Source organism: Plectropomus leopardus, chromosome 18 (genome assembly GCF_026936395.1).
Source record: "Plectropomus leopardus strain MGB_pleo_1.0 chromosome 18, ASM2693639v1, whole genome shotgun sequence".
NCBI lineage: Eukaryota > Metazoa > Chordata > Actinopteri > Perciformes > Serranidae > Plectropomus > Plectropomus leopardus.
In genome coordinates, this window is record NC_142193.1 from 7,384,463 (window position 1) to 7,401,619 (window position 17,157).

Sequence of the window (17,157 nt, forward strand, 5' to 3'; positions counted from 1 at the left end):
TGATAGTTTTGGGTTTTTTTTATTGCTTTATTATGATCGTGTTGACTCATAGAAGAGTCAACACGATTTTTCTACTTCTTTTATTTGCCAGACTCCAGGCTGAATGTTGGGCATTTAAAGGCCAATTCTGATATTGATATTTAATCTTCTCTGTTTGTATTTGTGTTTCAACTCCTCTCTACCTTGAGGATTGTAACCAAACTGGGCTGGTTGAGTTTAAAACGCCTGGGATGGTTGCTATTCGATTTCAAAGGGAATGTTTAGAAACCTGAGCCGACCCTCCAGCAAGCATACCTTCTACACCCACGTCTCCCTCGCCCCTCATTCTAAATCACTCCACTGGAGCAGTGTAAACAAACTTCAGTTTGCTCTCTGATATTGAGAGGTTAAGACAAGCGGCAATCCTCCACTATGACAACACGGCCTCAGACAGACGATGTCATCTGTCTTACCTCACTCTCCATCCATCACTGCGCCGGAGTCGACATGTCTGACAGTCCCACTCTCGCTTTTCTCGCTGGCACAGGCCTCCACATCTGTCACATTTTCCTCCAAGCTTACTTTTATTACAGCAGATGAACTCCGCCTCCTTACCGCTGAATTCACGGACACCTGAAGGGCAAGCAGGCAGAGAGAAAAGCTATTGATTAGTCATGGTATCTGATGTCATTTTGGCTCTATAAACACTTTTTCAGGTGCCACTCACCTACCTGTTAAAACACGAGAGAACAATTTCAGAGCCATATTGGTCAAAAATAATTTATTCTAAGCTTCTACCTGGAAACATAAAATGTCAAGATATAAACAAAATAAATGTAAATATGAAGTAAGTGAATGAGTTAATAATGAGTGGGATTAGTAGCGCACAATTAATTAATTGGCTGCTCTGCAAATTAAGTTTTTATGTTAACATTTTATAAAGAAACATTAACTTTCTTTACAAATCTGTTTGAATTTGGCAACATTAGGTATTGTGATGCTGAAAAAAATAATAGGAATTAATAAATACTTTAGACCGGACTAAAAAGGTTGGAGCTCGAGTATGATACTATCAACAATTTATTTTTGTTTTTTTTTTTCAGTTTCACTGTGGCTATTTATAAAGTGAGATAATTAAAAGTTAATTTTAAAAAGTAAGTCTTCTAGCCTTTTGGGGATCAAGAGCTGGGCGCCCTTACATGATTTAGAGAAATTATGTTAGAACTTAAAGGCACAACCAAGACATTTTAAATAAAGTATATGTCCGGAGACTAACTTACACTAATTAAATGACAGTCTACATGTAGCAAAGCAAAGTGATTTTAAAATTAAGAGCGATATTTTCACTTCCTCCAGTAACTGTTAGCAAAATGGTACATAACAACAGGATAACAACAACTGTTTTATTGCTTGGAAGTTGTAAAGAAGCAAAATAACAAGTGTTAAAAATGCTTGAAAGAAAAGTATGTAACAGTTTCGCAGTACTAACTAGAAAGCTTAACGAATGAATGAAAAATAACACATTACAAACTCGGTAAAAGTCCTAATATATCATTTAAACTTCATGTCAAACTTTCTTGTTTCTGCCCCTTAAAACAAGGTAGAAATACCATCCACTATAGCCCAGTTGACAATAAATCTTTGGCCAGTGGATTCAATAAGTAGTACCACAGTGAAGTCCTAGTAAAGATGTAAGATATTCTAGGGGATCAAGAGCTACTTTCTATATAACAGTTTAAAAAGAAGCAACATGTTGTCTATTGCATAACATAAGCACAGATGTGTCTGCAGATGGCATCATTTTGTTTAAAGACAAAAATTAAAGAACCTAAAACTGAGCCTTGAGGCAAGACAAGTGTTACTCCAACCCACAAAAGAATTGCAAGGAAATTAGGAATTGAGGACAGTTTTTTAAATTTATTTTTTTATTTAAATTTAATCTATTTAGAACATGTGTGGGGTTAAATGAATCAATAATTATCAAAAACCCTTTTTTGGAACAGAAATTTATTTTATTTTCTAAAGGGAAAATCACACAATAACTTGATTTCACATTTTCTCTTAAATTTCTACCAAGGAAGATTTGACAATTCTAAAATGGTGGTATTGATAATTAAATTAAAAGAAGAATTCACAGAAAGCTTTGGTTCATAATGAGCCTTCACATTGTTATTGATTAAATGTTAATATAAAAATATTGACCAATGCCTATCTCAGTGACAAAAAATGGACATTATGTCTTTTGTTATCTTAACTGTGTTATCCAACATTTATATTCATTTTTTATTACCCACATTAGTGGTGTGGCTCTTAATGTTGGCTGGTCCACCCCCCTTTGGTCCCGACTGAAATATTGAAAAACTGGATGGACTGACTGCCATTAAAAAAGACTGATCAAATCCCCATCAGCCTCAGCTGTACTTTTTGTTTAATGCCAAACTGAAGTGGGGAACATATTAAGCATGATACCTGCTAAACATCAGCACGTTAGCAAGCTGGCATGAGCATTTTGCTCAAAGCACCACTCTACAGCATCGCACAGCCACTAGGTTTAGGTGTTGATGCAAATTTACAGATATCATGCTGTAAATCATGGTTTTTACTGTGTCAAGTTCAGAAATCTATCATGTTTGTAGTGTAATAACAACACTAATGGTGAATCATACTATATGATAAATATTAGAAATAGCAGAGAGGAGTGGAGAATTTAAATAAAAAATAAGACAGAAGAAAGTACAACAAGGAGTATGAAGAGATATGGTACAAAAGCAGTTTTTGACATAGAAACCTATTTCTCTTCCAGCGAGCAGTTTCTTTGAACACCCACAGGGCAGGAATAAGGAGGAATCTCCCTCTGCTGTGAAACTGAGGTAACAAAGTCAAACTGTATCTACCAGACAGAAGGTGCCAGCGGGGAAGTTTGCTCCTCTGATCTTAGCATAATCTGCTCTGGGGAAGACACAGCTACTCTCCTTACCACCTTCAAAGGCTCCTGCCCTTAACTTTCAGCCTCACATCCTAATCTGATTGAGGAGGGGAGAAAATATTGACTATTTCACAGGACAAAGCAGTGTAAATATTTGAAACCATTACTATGATACACTTGTGGAAATGGGGCTCAAATACTGACAATTTAATCTGATAACGTAGAGACAAAAACTACAAGTGTAGCATGTTTAAAAGCATTCCAACAGATGCGTTACAGGTTTGTCAAGCTGTTCCTTTGGAAATCATGATTGCACCTCTTCCCAAGCTTTGACATTCCTGAATACTAGATTATTTTTCACAAAACTGGGGTCCCATGGTCAACCTACATAAAACCCCATAAAGCCAATGGCACCAGGAGAGGCGCGCTGATAAATCAGCGGCACGCCACGAACAAGGCCCGGTGCCGGCAGACCTGTGTGCAACAGGACAACTCTATCGGTGAATTTCACAGGTCATTACTCTGGCTCCAGCCATCGCAGCCTCCAGTGGCTCTGGAGACGGCCAGCTTTTTCTCAGAGACAACAGCTTACTGGGCTTTGTGCTAGCTAAACAAGCGTGTCTGTCTCACAGCAGTAGATTAATGTCTAGATAGAGGGTTTGCTCCTCGGGGAGACCTGTAGAGGAGTCATCCTTCAACCTTTGGAGGCCATTACACAATAACAAAATAACAAAATCGGAGAGAGGGGCTCATTGACTGAACCCTGTCCTTTGGGGCCGCAGAGAGAGTGGTAGATGGAGAAAGAGGTTTCTGAATTAAGTCGCACCTCAGAGAGGAGGGATGAATTTCCTGAATAACAAAGCGAGCACATAAAAACTGTTTTTTATGCTCTTCAAGATCAAACAGAGCTGACAGCTGATGGATGTAAATAATCACAAGGTATGAAAAGAGGACCGCCATCTAAAGCTGCAACTAATGATTATTTTCATAACTGATGAAACTGTCAAATCTTTTCTTGATTAATCAGTTAACAGTTTGGTCCATTAAATGATCATTATAATTACCCAGTCCAAGGCTATGTCTCCAAAATTCCCTTTTTTTATTTGACAAGCAGTCCAAAACCCAAAGATGAAACTAGCTGAAACCACAAAATGTTTGGCATTTTTGTTGAAGAACGACCAAAAACTCTTATCAAAATAGTTGCCAATTAATTTTCAGCCAGTTGACTATTCACAGTTAATCATTGCATATCTGCACTATTGCCTCTCGTAGCTGTGTGGGCCGTAATGCAGCACCTTAAAGAGCTTTTTCATTGAGTGTCATCTGTGAGGAGGTTTGTGTGGTAAACACACAAACCCTCAGCACTTCACATGAATGACAGTAAACAACACAGGATCTCTGGCTGTGCCCCCCCCCCACCTCTGAGGAGAAAGGGGTCACACAAACACAGCATCTGACTGGCTCTTAATTTGTTCAAAGCAGCCCATTCAAACAGGATCATCAACAGAGCGAAAATCTCGTTTCCAAGGCTGTCGCCATGGCTCGAGCCGTGTTGTTTAGGAGGGAGATCAGGACGCCGCTGACGACTCAGCTGACTTCCAGCACACACAGCTTCACAGAGGCGCCAGGTTGTAATTAACACTTTGCAGATTACGTTTACAGGACCAACATGGTCTGCCTGAGTTTTATTACCGCCTGGGTTGTACCTCTGCCCTCCGGGGATACAAAACACTCTCTGTTTGACGTTGGCCTGTCCTGTGTGAGAACGTTTGACAGGTTTTGATCGTGGTGAGAGTCTTCTGGCTGTTCGCTGTTCTTCCGAGATAATGAGAATCTCCGCTTGCTTCTGCCAGTTTTCCAGCTATGACTGGATGAAGACACACGCTGCAGTCTGACAATATTAATCTATTTCTGTCCCCCTATCTGCAGCTTTCATTTATTTATTTGAGCTCACGCTGTTGGTCTAACAGTCTTATTAGAGGAGCAGTGAAACTAATCCATTTCTTGGCAGCAGGCGGCAGACAGCTGGGCAGCGAGGAGTCGCAACAGAGTGGCTGATATAATTGCGGTGTAATCATTTTCATGCAGCTCCTCGGCTTCTTCTTAGACTGCAAGCAGTGCTTCAGGTTAACATGCCATGGTAATAAAGCAGCCATTAACGTGCCAATGACCTCAGAATGTGAGAGCCAAGTCATTCGACTTTCATCAAACATGCCATTTAGCACAGATTTATCACACAGAGGAATTGTCTTCAAACAGCCAAAATCATGCTATAAAATCTTCAGAATAAGGCTACTAATTTTTTTGTTAACTATTTTAAGAGCTCTTGATTTATCATGATAAAACTGTTCAAACAGATTCCTTAGTGTTAGCCTTAGATCTAAATATATCAGATAAAAGCTTTGCTAATGCCCTGCACTAATATTAGTTAACATGCTGAACACTTGTGCATTTTAATCATGGACCGCAGCAGTGCTGCACTTTGCATGCTGTCTCCATCATCACTGAGACAGACAGAAGAGAATAAGTTACACTTTGAGTGCAGCTGTGGAAAACATCTGCACACATCTGTACCACTAGATGGCGGATATAACCTAAAATACTTCAATGTGTTCAGAACATAGCAGCTGTCATTAATATTGCTTCAATGAAAATTCAAAACTAATGGCTTCGAGTCATGTCAGAAAAAAAAAACGTAATCGGCTAAAAGTAAATCATTATCTGAAGTTCGAAACCAAAACAAGGCACGCTTCAAATACTGAATCAACATGCAGCAAATTACCACTAAAGCTTGTCGACAACCAACTGCTGCAAATACTACCGAGAGAGTTCATTACAGATCAGAATACAGAGCGAGGTGTCAGTCTCATCGGAAAAAAGCCTGGCTTTCCCATCTATCTCCCCAAACCACACTCATGTCTTAAACACTTCACACTGAATTAAACTGAAGTGGAAACCCACTCTCCAGACGAGCAGCACTTCTTTCCACTCCATGGCTGGGTGATAAATCTGTATGCTTCCAAACTCTGCCGCCTGCTTCCCTTGTTCCTCTCTTTTATAAGCTCTCTTCTTCTCTCTCTGTTCAGGCAGCAGCAGTTTGCTCACGGAAACAGGCAGAGAAAAATGACTTAAGACCTGAGGGTTTGTGAGTTTGGATCTGCAGAACAACTGAAGAAATCAGCGCAAGAAAATGTCCTTGAGCATGGCACTGTTCCAGTGAGGATGCTGAGGGGCAAACAATAGGCACCTCACATTTGTAAATGCATGTGAATGTGAAGCAAAAGGGACTACAAAATACCAATGTATTACATACAGGAGATGTCAGCCGACAGGCCCCCAGTTTGGAGATCAGGCTGGAGTCAGACACAGAAGCTAAGCAATCTACCAATGTAGGGGGGGTCAGCAACAAAAAAATGTGTACACAAAAATTAAAAGGGTTAACTTGGATTCACACAATAAAGAAGAAACTAACTGATTGAAGCAGAGGTAGACCAGCAGCCCGTGAGTTAAAATTATTGGGGGTTTTTTCCAGTGGAGTCTAGTGGCTCTGGCAAGAGCATAGATAAGAAGCTGAGGCCCTTTTTTGTTCTCCGTTAAAGGTTTTTTGGGGGGACTTTTTCCTTACTCGCTGAGAGGGTCCAAGGACAGAGGGATGTCGTATGCTGTACAGCCCTCTGAGGCCGATTGCTATTTCTGAGAATGGGCTTTATAAATATACTGACTAGAAATTTGACATTAACGGCTAGCCTTTTGAAAAAGGTTGTGTGACTGAAAGGCAAAGCAATTAAAATACTTGCAATATAGCATACATGTAAACTGATTTTATTTTTTTTTTTCTGTAGGACTTTCTTTGAGTGGCTAAAATATGTCCCGTCTCAAACAGGCTCCGTCCTCTTCTAGACTCTTGAGGTAATACTCCTCTAATCACAAGTACACATCATACACTGAAGAGTCCAGTGACAGCTCCACCTGTGCATAAAGAACTAGGGTTACATTATCGTAACCTCTGTTTTGTTGCTGACCCCCATCTACAACAGCACATTGCTTAGCTTCTGTGTCAGACTTCAGCCTTCTTCTCTAAACTGATGGTGTGCCGACCACCATCTACTGTATGTAATACACTGACTGAATGTGTATCGCATACAACCCCACTTAAAAAAAAAGAAATCACTCTATCCTTTTAAATACTTTGTGTCCACAAAATCTGTCTAAATTATCAAAATACTTAAACATTTACGGGAAATGCACTTATCTGCTGTCTTTCTGAGCATTTGATTAAAAAATTAGTACCACTGTCAAATCTGTGTGTGATCTGAAGCTGTCTTTAGCAGAAGCAGGGGGAAACTTCTCGCCCGGTTCTTTCAAACATGAAAAAAAAAAAGCTCACCAACACCTAAAGCTCACTAATTAACATGATGTATCTTGTTTGTTTACCTCCTACACAAACAGAAAAGTAAAAGCGGCAATTTGTGGTTTTAGGAGGAGTGTGGTGCTTGAACTATTTTGTGACAAGCAATAACTGTGGAAACGCCTGTAAAAGCCAAATCAATGCACTGCGGGTATTAGACCCTGCAGGTCACACGGGAGATACTTGTAAATCAGTTTCCTTTGCAACAAGTGAGATATAAACACAATGAAGACATTAATCTTCACGACAGAGAAATATTCCTAATTCTCATTGCTGAAATCTGGGATTATGCCCGTAGTAAGTACCAGTCCTGCCCATGAAACATGCAGTATTTATTTGACATGTTTGTGCAGCACCTTGACAGAATGCAATTATATCAGCAACCCACAGGCGTGTTAATGAGGGTGCTCTGTCATCAGCATGGAGACACGAGGTTGGTTCAGTCTCAGTTTCTGGTGCTGGAGGCCTTTTGCTCCTGATAACCTTTATGTTTCACAAACTTTTGGTAACCCTGCTTGCGAGTAAGGCTGCCAAAACTGTCATTGGTGCATTCACACTCTCTTTTCTTAATTTTGTGATGACCACATGGTGAAACTCTCAGCAGAGATGTCTGAAAACGAGACTTAATCCTGGGGAAGCTTCTGCTTGACAAATGACAATTTTCTTTTGACTGCCCTCGTTCCCCTCTTCCCTTTTTGTTCCAACATTATGGCCTGCTCCTGCAGCAAAACAGCCCTGACTTGGGCCCATTGTCCTTTAGTGGTCAACAGTGGACTGTCAGCATTTTAAGGTGTGCCAGCAAGATGAGACAAAGTTCAGCTGCTGAGAAAGCTACACTGGGTAGGCCCAAATGGGGATTTAGGCAAGCACCTCTACTACCTTGTCAAAGTTTAGGAAGGAATACATTTTATGAAAAGCTTATGAAAAGCAGGTCCTTGAAACAGCATCCATCCTACTAGAGCAGGACTTCTTCAGACATATCTAGACATGATAATAAGATGCAGAATATGGCTGGCAACACACAGTGTTCATCTGCAGAAACGCTTCTCAGTCTCCTGCATATTAAGTATTCTAAATTCCTGAATAACCTTGTTTGAACAACACTTTGGAGTGAATCCATGTAATGTTCAACACCCAGAGAACAAAGAGAAGGTCAGACAATCCAGCTGAGCACATCCACGAAAGCTACTGAACTTATCCCCAATTTTCCACCAGACACCTCGCCTCCTACCATCCTAATGCTGCCAGGAATCCCAGGTAACATGAATTGTCCTGAACCCTCCTGAACCAAAACCTCTGGCCAAGGATGAAGACCTTAAGATAAGATTGTAGTTACAAAACCGATCCAGCGTGATGGGAGGCTTCCAGCTTCCTCCCAGCTTTTTGGTTGCTTCTCACATTGCTTTCTTAGGAATATTATTATTTTTTCTTCTTTATTACCAAGAGTAGAGAATGAAAGAGGTTTGGGCGAAGAAGCAACAATAAGCAATCTCTGGCCAGATTCAAACCAATGCTGTGGTTACATGGTGGACCTAAATGAATCCCTTTAACCACTGAGTGACTGAATGACCAATAATTACACGACATTACACTAACTGAAGATCTAGAATAAGCAAATCTAGAATAAGTGCAACTCCAGGAAAAAAGGCAACTGTCCAAACCTATATATATATTATATTACCTATATATCGACAAATTATTAGCCATAAAATGCAAATGTCATCAAATAGCTTGGCTGTTTTTTTAATCACTCTCTGAAGCCATGCTGTGGAGACCTTCTTTGCACCCTGCGTTTTTTGTTTGTTTGTTTTTGTTTTTTTCTAAAATGTTGTTGTTGGTATCAAGAGAATACTGAAAGGTATTTTAAGAACTAGAGCAGTACTCCCTGGTATTACTGTCTGAAGTTATTGTAAGTGAGGGGCTAAATCAAAAACAGGGTGGGCCTGGAAACTATTTGCAGAAATCCTGAGGTACATCTGAGAATCTCACAGACTTGCAGAAATGATCTCTTTAGACACTTTACATCAGATCAAACCACAGCCAAGTGTGAAGAGAGTGAATTAATAAACATCCTCAGGCGGCTTGTGTAGTTGTGCGAGATAACACGGTGATAGCACATGGGAACGGGTAAACCTGAATATGCTCCAGGCATGAGAGGTGCCAGTGAAGGGGAGGGGGGAGGGAGGGGTTGCTTGGGAGAAATAGGGAGACACGGGAGAGAAATGATGGACGGCTCACACGCCAGCCATTGTGAGAAAATTATAGCTAGGTGCCGCCAACTGAGGCAGTGTGGCGGCCAGCCAAAGCCCCGGGAGAACAAAGGCCCAGGATCCCCTGTGTGTGAGTGAGTGAGCGCCGGCCTGCCCGCGGAGCCCCAAACCTTCATATTTACATGTGACGCTCAAGAGTTAATTGCAGTGAATTCCTGCGCTGGGTGCAAAGTGGGGGCCGTTGTTGCTTTATTTTACATAACAAACACAGTTTCAACTCATTCCTCTCTGTTTCCAAGGAACTTGAACCAAAGACGCAAAGAGGTTTAGAGCTCTTGCAAATCAATAGCCCTTACGAGACAAAACTGTTAATTATTATTATTAACGAAACTATTAATTATTGCTTGTTTTTTGTTGTCATATAGTTCAGTGATGGCAGAAGTAAAAGCAGTTTTTATCACAGAGACAATTATGGTGAGAATAAATGGAAGCAGCAGGTTAATACCCGCTAATATTTTGGTTATTTATTCAGTGTTATCATGGAGCTCTCATTTTATTAACTGCATTGGTGGCTCCCTGAGGAAAACATAAAAGTTCCACACATTCCTCTGATTATTTTGTGTGTTTGGAAAAAGATTTGTGTTTGATTCAGCTTCTCAGGAAAATGTTCATGTGTGTGCTTTCAGCTGCTGGAGAGCTAAGAGGCCCCTTTAACAAACCAGACCTCATCCTCACAGTAGTTGATGGACAAAAGCCAAAATGTGTCAGGGTTGCTACAGTTCCTGATCTTTCTCAAACGAACAGTGCCCTCTCGACTCTCTAGACTTGGCAGCGCTGGCCCGTGCACATCAAAGTAGGGTCTGACCTTGCATACCAGATGAGGTTTGGATTAACGAGCTCTGGACATCAAACAGCAGGATCACTCCCCACAAGTCATCAAACCCAGCTCGGTGAAATTTACAGCGGACAAAAATGCTGGAAAAATCAACATCAACCTTGCCACGCATCTCGGTTTGAACATCGTGACCAGGACGGGGAGCAGCAGCAGCAGAGAGGATATTTCAAAAGCCTCCAATTATCTGATGTGTGGGAGAGCACAATGAGCTGGGCCGCATGCCAAACAGCATCCTTTACCAAACAAATAAAACTTTTGACAGGACGTGTCTGCCTTTCCGAGGACTGCACACCAACAAACTGCTCAGGCGGGGCAGCGGTAAGCACTTCTCATATTCAGTGCTCATTGATCTCTCTAACTTCATGTAACATATAATACTGATGCTTTTATTACTTAAAACATAGTCACAGTGAAAATACAAGACATAAGTAGAATACTGGTTGATTTTTTTTTACAAAGCAATGGTATTAAACATACTGACAGGAACTAAAATTTAAAAATGTCTACAGGACATTTTCTTCTAAAAATTTTGCCATCATGGTGGTTGGTTAGCACTTTTTCTCAAGAAATATTTTTACCAGATATCGATGGGATTTGGTACAAAGTTGGGCCATAGACCAAGGACCGAATCATGAAATTAAAAGGATTTCTTCAGGCATGAGTATACTTGAAACAAAGCTAAGAACAAAGAGCTATTTTGAACGTATAAATTCAAAGGCAGAGGATAAACTTCCAAAGTCATGAAGAGGGGTGAGATGTGATAATCTTCAAATGAGGATAACGCTGCACTTGTCTGGACATGTGAAAAGATACAAAAATAGCTGTGTAAGGAGGATCCAGATCTGGTTGAGGTGTACTGAGGCCTTTCAATGTATGAGTTCACTAACTTGAATGACAAGAATCAAGCACATGATAACGGTACTGTACCTATCACTATTTATACATTGAGGGGGAAAAATAGGTCGGTACATCAACTTCCATATACGAACACTTAAATGCTCTCATTTAAATCATTATATCCTCTGACAATCAATCATGTGAGCAAGCTTGAGACAGAGTGGTTGGGCAGTGGGGTGTTATAGGAAACACTAGTTTGCTTACTCTATGGACCAGAAGGTCTTGGTAATTTTATGCCTGTAAATCTAACTTTTTTTGGCTTCCATTGAGCAAATTTCATAGGAATGAACACGGCCCCGCCTCCAATCCTGGATCCAGTTGTTTTTATATATCCATGATGTACCAATTGGCACTTTCGGAGAGGAGGAACTTTTTTTATTATACTAAGAACATACTTCTAAGAACTTCCCATGTTGCTGTGTCTGCACTGCAAAAATTAGGAACAATCATAATTCTTGAAACGTTGCTTTGAACTTTTTTAGCTCCTATTTCAGAGTAGGTACTCTCTAAGCACAAGAGGAACAATGACTGATGCTACATTGATTGGACCAGATGTAACTGTATGTTGATTTGGCCTGACACAGCCAAGGCAGCTACCACTTTTAAACCCTTTTAGCCCTGTTACCAACAGACAAAAAACACAAACAACAGCTCATTGAAAAGAAAAAGAAGTCAGTTCATTTCTGGAATTCCCCAAAACAATTTGGTCCAAAAATGCCTCATGTTAGTTAAAACAGGAACTGCTATGGAACAGTGCCAGTAACGGTTGCTGTTACCAACACCCAACTGAAACCAACTGCCAGTGGCAGGACACACGTAGGTCATACTCAACAAAGGTACAAGCATAAAACCCTTCTATTTGACAATAAACTAAAAGATTGAAGGAAAAGATGAGGTGTTAGCCCAGTGTCAGGTTCATATGCGAGCTGTGTGAACCAAAGAAACAGCTGTTCACTGCTCAATGGAAGCCAAAAAAAGTTAGAACACCTGCCTTCATTCAGGCATGTTTCCCTACAGCCACAGCTGGACATCTGGACAGCAACCACTTTATATTTGTTCATATTGACAGATGTACGCGGACACATCACTCGGGTCGTTAAAGCAGGGTTTGTCCTTACTGACATACTAATGAAATCTAAGTTAAAATAGGTCACATAGGTTTATGACAGATGTCAGTTCACAGATTAAAAACAGAATCAAAAGGTGTTATATTACCAGGAGAAAAACAACAAAAAAAATCTTTAAAAATATAATTCAGCCCTCATAAAAGGAAATATTCATCTACTGGGTTTCTCTCTTTGTTGGAAAGTTTCGTGACATGAAATCAGGAGAAATACAAACACTCTCCTCCACAGCCATCTTTCTGTAGCTTTAAGACAAATTATAAATCAATGCAATGCAGGTTATTTTCTTAGGTTTAATCTTGTTTATTTCCTTTATTGTATGTATTAAAAAAAGTTAGAAAGTTGGACTTGAGTAAAGATTTTTTGGTCAAAACAAACCAAATGTGTTTGGTTTTTTTGTAAATTATGTCCGCTTTAATTCATCATGAGGAAACTTATGTCTGGAGTAGTTTGCTGTTGTTGATTAACATTTCCCACATATTAAACTCGATTAAGTATATTTTGAAACTTCAAATGAAGCTTCTCTGCACAGCACACGTTTGTGAGGATGGAGAAACCATCAGTTTAGATGTTTGTTCTACTTTGGTTAAGGTTATATAAGGGGCCGTAATAAATTATCTTATTTTCAACCTAAAGACTTAAAAAAAAATAAATTAAAAAAGAGCAAATTGAATAAATTGTTTTAAAGCAGGTAAAGACAGACTCTACCTAAACAGGAAGTGAATGGAAAAATAGCAGGTTACTGTCATTCATTCCAAATTAAGTTTTTAAATTAGAATTTAATTTAGAACTGAATTCGTCACTTGGTTGAATTTTGATTTATTTTTTCAAGTTTAAATAATGGGTCTCACAACAGAGCCATTTCTCTGGGTTACCAGCGGTATGAAGATCAAAAGGTATTTTTTAGCTTTCATCACTGCATAAAAGCACAAAACATTGTGTGTTATTATAGAGCTGTGGCCCAAGTACAGTGGTGATCATGTATTCAGAGCTTTCAAACCTGATCATTACAGCACATCCTTTCATGTGCTCAAATGTTTAGCAGCATTATTGGCAATTTCTCATTTTCACTGAATAAACATCACTCAACCATCTGACTTTTACAAACTTAGCCCGCATGCTTCGCTTGTTATTGTATTCTTAATGAAAGTGCCAGAAAAACTACCTTTGGCCTATTAATGAGCCAGTCAAAGTTATTAAAACTAATTTTATCATCTGAAAAGAAAAATGCGCGACTTATGTTTGATATTGTTGGCAAAACTAACAAGGAGAAGTTTGCTTTGATCAGGGAAATATCTGAAGCCTGCAGGAGAATTTAATCAGCACCAAGGTTTTGGCTTCAGAATATCTCAATAGCAAAAAAGAAAGGTGATTAGGTGGAGGGGGGAGGGAGGGGAGAGGCAATAAAATGAGCCCATACCCAAAGAGATCATTAAGTTAATGGATTACTAGTGGCTAAAAGCATTACATCTTTGGGTATCTCAGTCTGAACAGATCTGCGGAAAGCTGAGGTCGGCGAGCGGCACGCTGAGCGACGACGCTGAGAGCTGAGAGCCAGCTCAGAAGTGACGAAGGGCATTAGCAGCCCTGCATCCTCCAGTCTGCAGCTGGTATTAGCAGGCACCGAGCGCTCTGTCAACACGTATTACTCCACACACAAATCATCTGACCGGCATCAGCACTTTGCCTGCACTCACCGCAGGAAAACTGAGGGAGACATGGACAGAAACTTGAAGAGGACAAACCTGTGTTTCTCAGATGTGATAGAAACCTGAGGCAAAATCTTGACTATATGGTTGTAAAAATAATCACAAGAGATATTGAAAGGTTTACAGTGAACTGACTACACAAGGAAATGGAGATACACTTGGCAGGACACCTGTCCACCTCAGTGAACATTTTATTTTGGCAATGGTGACCCAATTGCCAAAATAAATTTTGATATTCTACATTTCTGCAAACCACAGATAAGCAACATTTGTGAATTTCATATGTAACAGATATGTTGAAATGCTACATTTCTTTCTTTTTCTCTTACTAAAAAACACTGTTTTTGCACCAGTCGTGGCTGGAAATGCCACAATGTCTTGCCACAAAAAACACATGGTTCTGGTCCTAAAATACCCCAGTGTCTGGCTAAAAAAACAGTTTTGTTGTCAATTGTGGCTGGAAATGCCACAAATTTGTGCTAAAAAATATTTTTGGTGCCACAATCATTGTATGAAATTCCTCAATATCTCAGTAAAAAGCACCCGATTTCAGTGCCACAATCGTAGCTAGAGTTGCCGTGATGTCTCACTAAAACATGGTTTTGTTTCTACAACTGTGACTTGACATTGCCAGATTTTTCACTAATAACCACACAGTTTTAGTTCTAATTATGGCTGTAAATGCCCTGATGTCTAGAAAATACCTGGTTTGCGGCTTGACATGCCCCAATGTCTCACTGAAGAATACCCATTTTTGGTGCCATAACCATGGCTGAAAGCACCCCCAATGTCTCCAAAAAATAAATGCCCTAATTGCCATAATTGTGGCTAGAAATGCACAAATGTCTCAGTAACAAACATTTGGTGTTGTTTTTTGTCAGTCTCGAACAGTGGTCAGCGATGATCTGCTGCTTGGCAGCATCACTGTAGAAATGTTGATATGATATGTGCATTTTCTACTGGTGACAGAACTGAATAAAAGACAAAATCAGGTGAAAATACAATAGAGGGTAAAAACTCTGAGAAAGTATTATCTGATTATGTATTTTTCCAGGCAGCTGTTAACTGACTAGCCTTTAATCCTTTAACACCCGACTATGACACACAAAACCCGAAATAGGTGGATATCCACAGAGCTTGTCAACTGTAAAGCCTGACCATCATGAGCTTTATGCTACAGGACAAACTGTATCATGGAAAAGACAAGAGGATCACTGTCAAACACTGAGGATCCAACACACACTCATACATCAAGGGCTATTTATTGTGTTTGTTTAAGCTGTATAGCGGAGATCTTCGCCCTTACGTTGCTATCCGGTGACAAGTACAGGGATTTGTCTGCTGCGTGTGTATGTGCAGAGCTGGCTCTGAGGCTAAGGAGCATCATTACTGACTAAACACAACTGAAACAAAACACAGGCTTTCTGGTGCCCCACAGTCTACCCCACAGAGGGAGGGGGGAGTTGTCTTTCGTCAGTGTGAGGGAGAAGCAGCTACAAAAAACTCAGGCGATTAGAGCAACTAATTTATTGGAAAATATTAGTTTTACCTCTTAAATTTGTCATAACCCATCAGCGGTTCTGTTTTTACAAACTTATGTTGACGGGCCAACTTTGTTTAAACCCACAGTACTTAAGGCTCTGGGAAAGATCCCAATGTTTCCAATAATACACAAATAATATCTGGGTGAGATTCTAATAAAATTATGCACAAGACAGTCCTTAATATATCTATTTGATGTGACTTTGCAGTCGTTAACAATATGGCATCATGTGCCATGAACGAAGGGTTATATTTTTTTCACCTAAATTTAAAAGAATCTTCAGGGAAGAGTTCAAGAGCTTAAGAGATTAACTGGCATTTTCTGATTCAGATTCTGTAGAAATAGCGGTTAAGTGGTGGTAGTAAAATGAGAGGAAGATACCCGCCTGCCAAATGTGAAGCAATCACCGATTACACAATGGTGGAAGACACACTCAGATCTTTTACTTCACTGAAGTAGCACTATCATACATACTGTATGTCTTGCATTCAAAATTTTACTTAAGAAAAAGTATAGAGGTATTAATGGCTAAAGGTGGCTATATATGAAAACAAACATGCAGAGCAGACATGGGGTGTTCCATATTACAATAATGGAATGCTGGAGCCCATTTCAACAAGTTTATATACTGTCAGGTAGTTAAATCAGTGGTGGAAAGTAACTAAGTAAATATATTTACTCAAGTACTTCTACTCCACTACATTTCAGAAGAGAGAAATGCCCCACTTTTTGCTCCATTATATTATGTTTTACATTAACTAACAAAAAAATCTGTTTAAAAAATATAATGCAATATATCTGCACTATATCAAATAGCTAAAACTGACTCCAACTCCACCAGCAACAACATTTAAAAGCTGCTTACAAAGCTGTTTTTTTTTCAATATTGTATTATCAGGGTACTTTTATTTTAATAAAGGTACTTTTATTTTTGATACTTACTTAGAGAGTCCCCATCATATTATTCATTTAAGTTTCATGTTAATAAATGGTTTATGGAGAACCAAAAGTGTCAGCACCAATGTTAGGTTAATTTGATCATATTTTAAAATGACTATATTCATACTGTACCTGCATCTGATATTTGGATTTTATCTGCACATTGTCAAATTGTGTTGTATATGCTTAACGTGTACATGTTTAACTGTATTGTGTGTATGTTTATTTTAATGTTGTTTGTCTTTAACCATTGCACATACTGTTTCTGCATATTGTATTATTTTAATAATTTTAGGATGCCTATTAACATCAGGCAAGGAACCACCAATGAAAATTTGCTCCCCAGCAAGGTGGTCGGGTGCGTTTACATTTGTTTCAATGTGGTTTAATGTACATTGTCGCGTCTTAAAAAAATAAATTACAAATGAAAGTATTTATAATAATAATAATAATTTAATAAATTTTGCCAGTGATACTTCTGTAATCTGTACGCTACTTACACATAAATGAGAATTTACTTTCAGGAT

At 39.3% G+C, this 17,157-nt stretch overlaps 1 protein-coding gene and 1 long non-coding RNA gene across 2 annotated transcripts in view; one reads left to right on the forward strand and one right to left on the reverse strand.

The window, feature by feature from the left end:
- LOC121956111 (RNA binding protein fox-1 homolog 3-like) overlaps positions 1-17,157 on the reverse strand; it is a 575,995-nt gene that overhangs the window by 545,193 nt on the left and 13,645 nt on the right. The window contains exon 2 of the mRNA XM_042504225.2: positions 453-612. The gene's annotated coding sequence lies outside the window, so the exon portion shown is untranslated. The remainder of the gene's footprint in view (positions 1-452; positions 613-17,157) is intronic.
- Positions 10,329-15,948, forward strand: LOC148186428 (uncharacterized). Its single transcript, XR_015774875.1, has 2 exons — positions 10,329-10,736; positions 13,925-15,948. It is a non-coding gene; the product is annotated as an uncharacterized LOC148186428 (long non-coding RNA).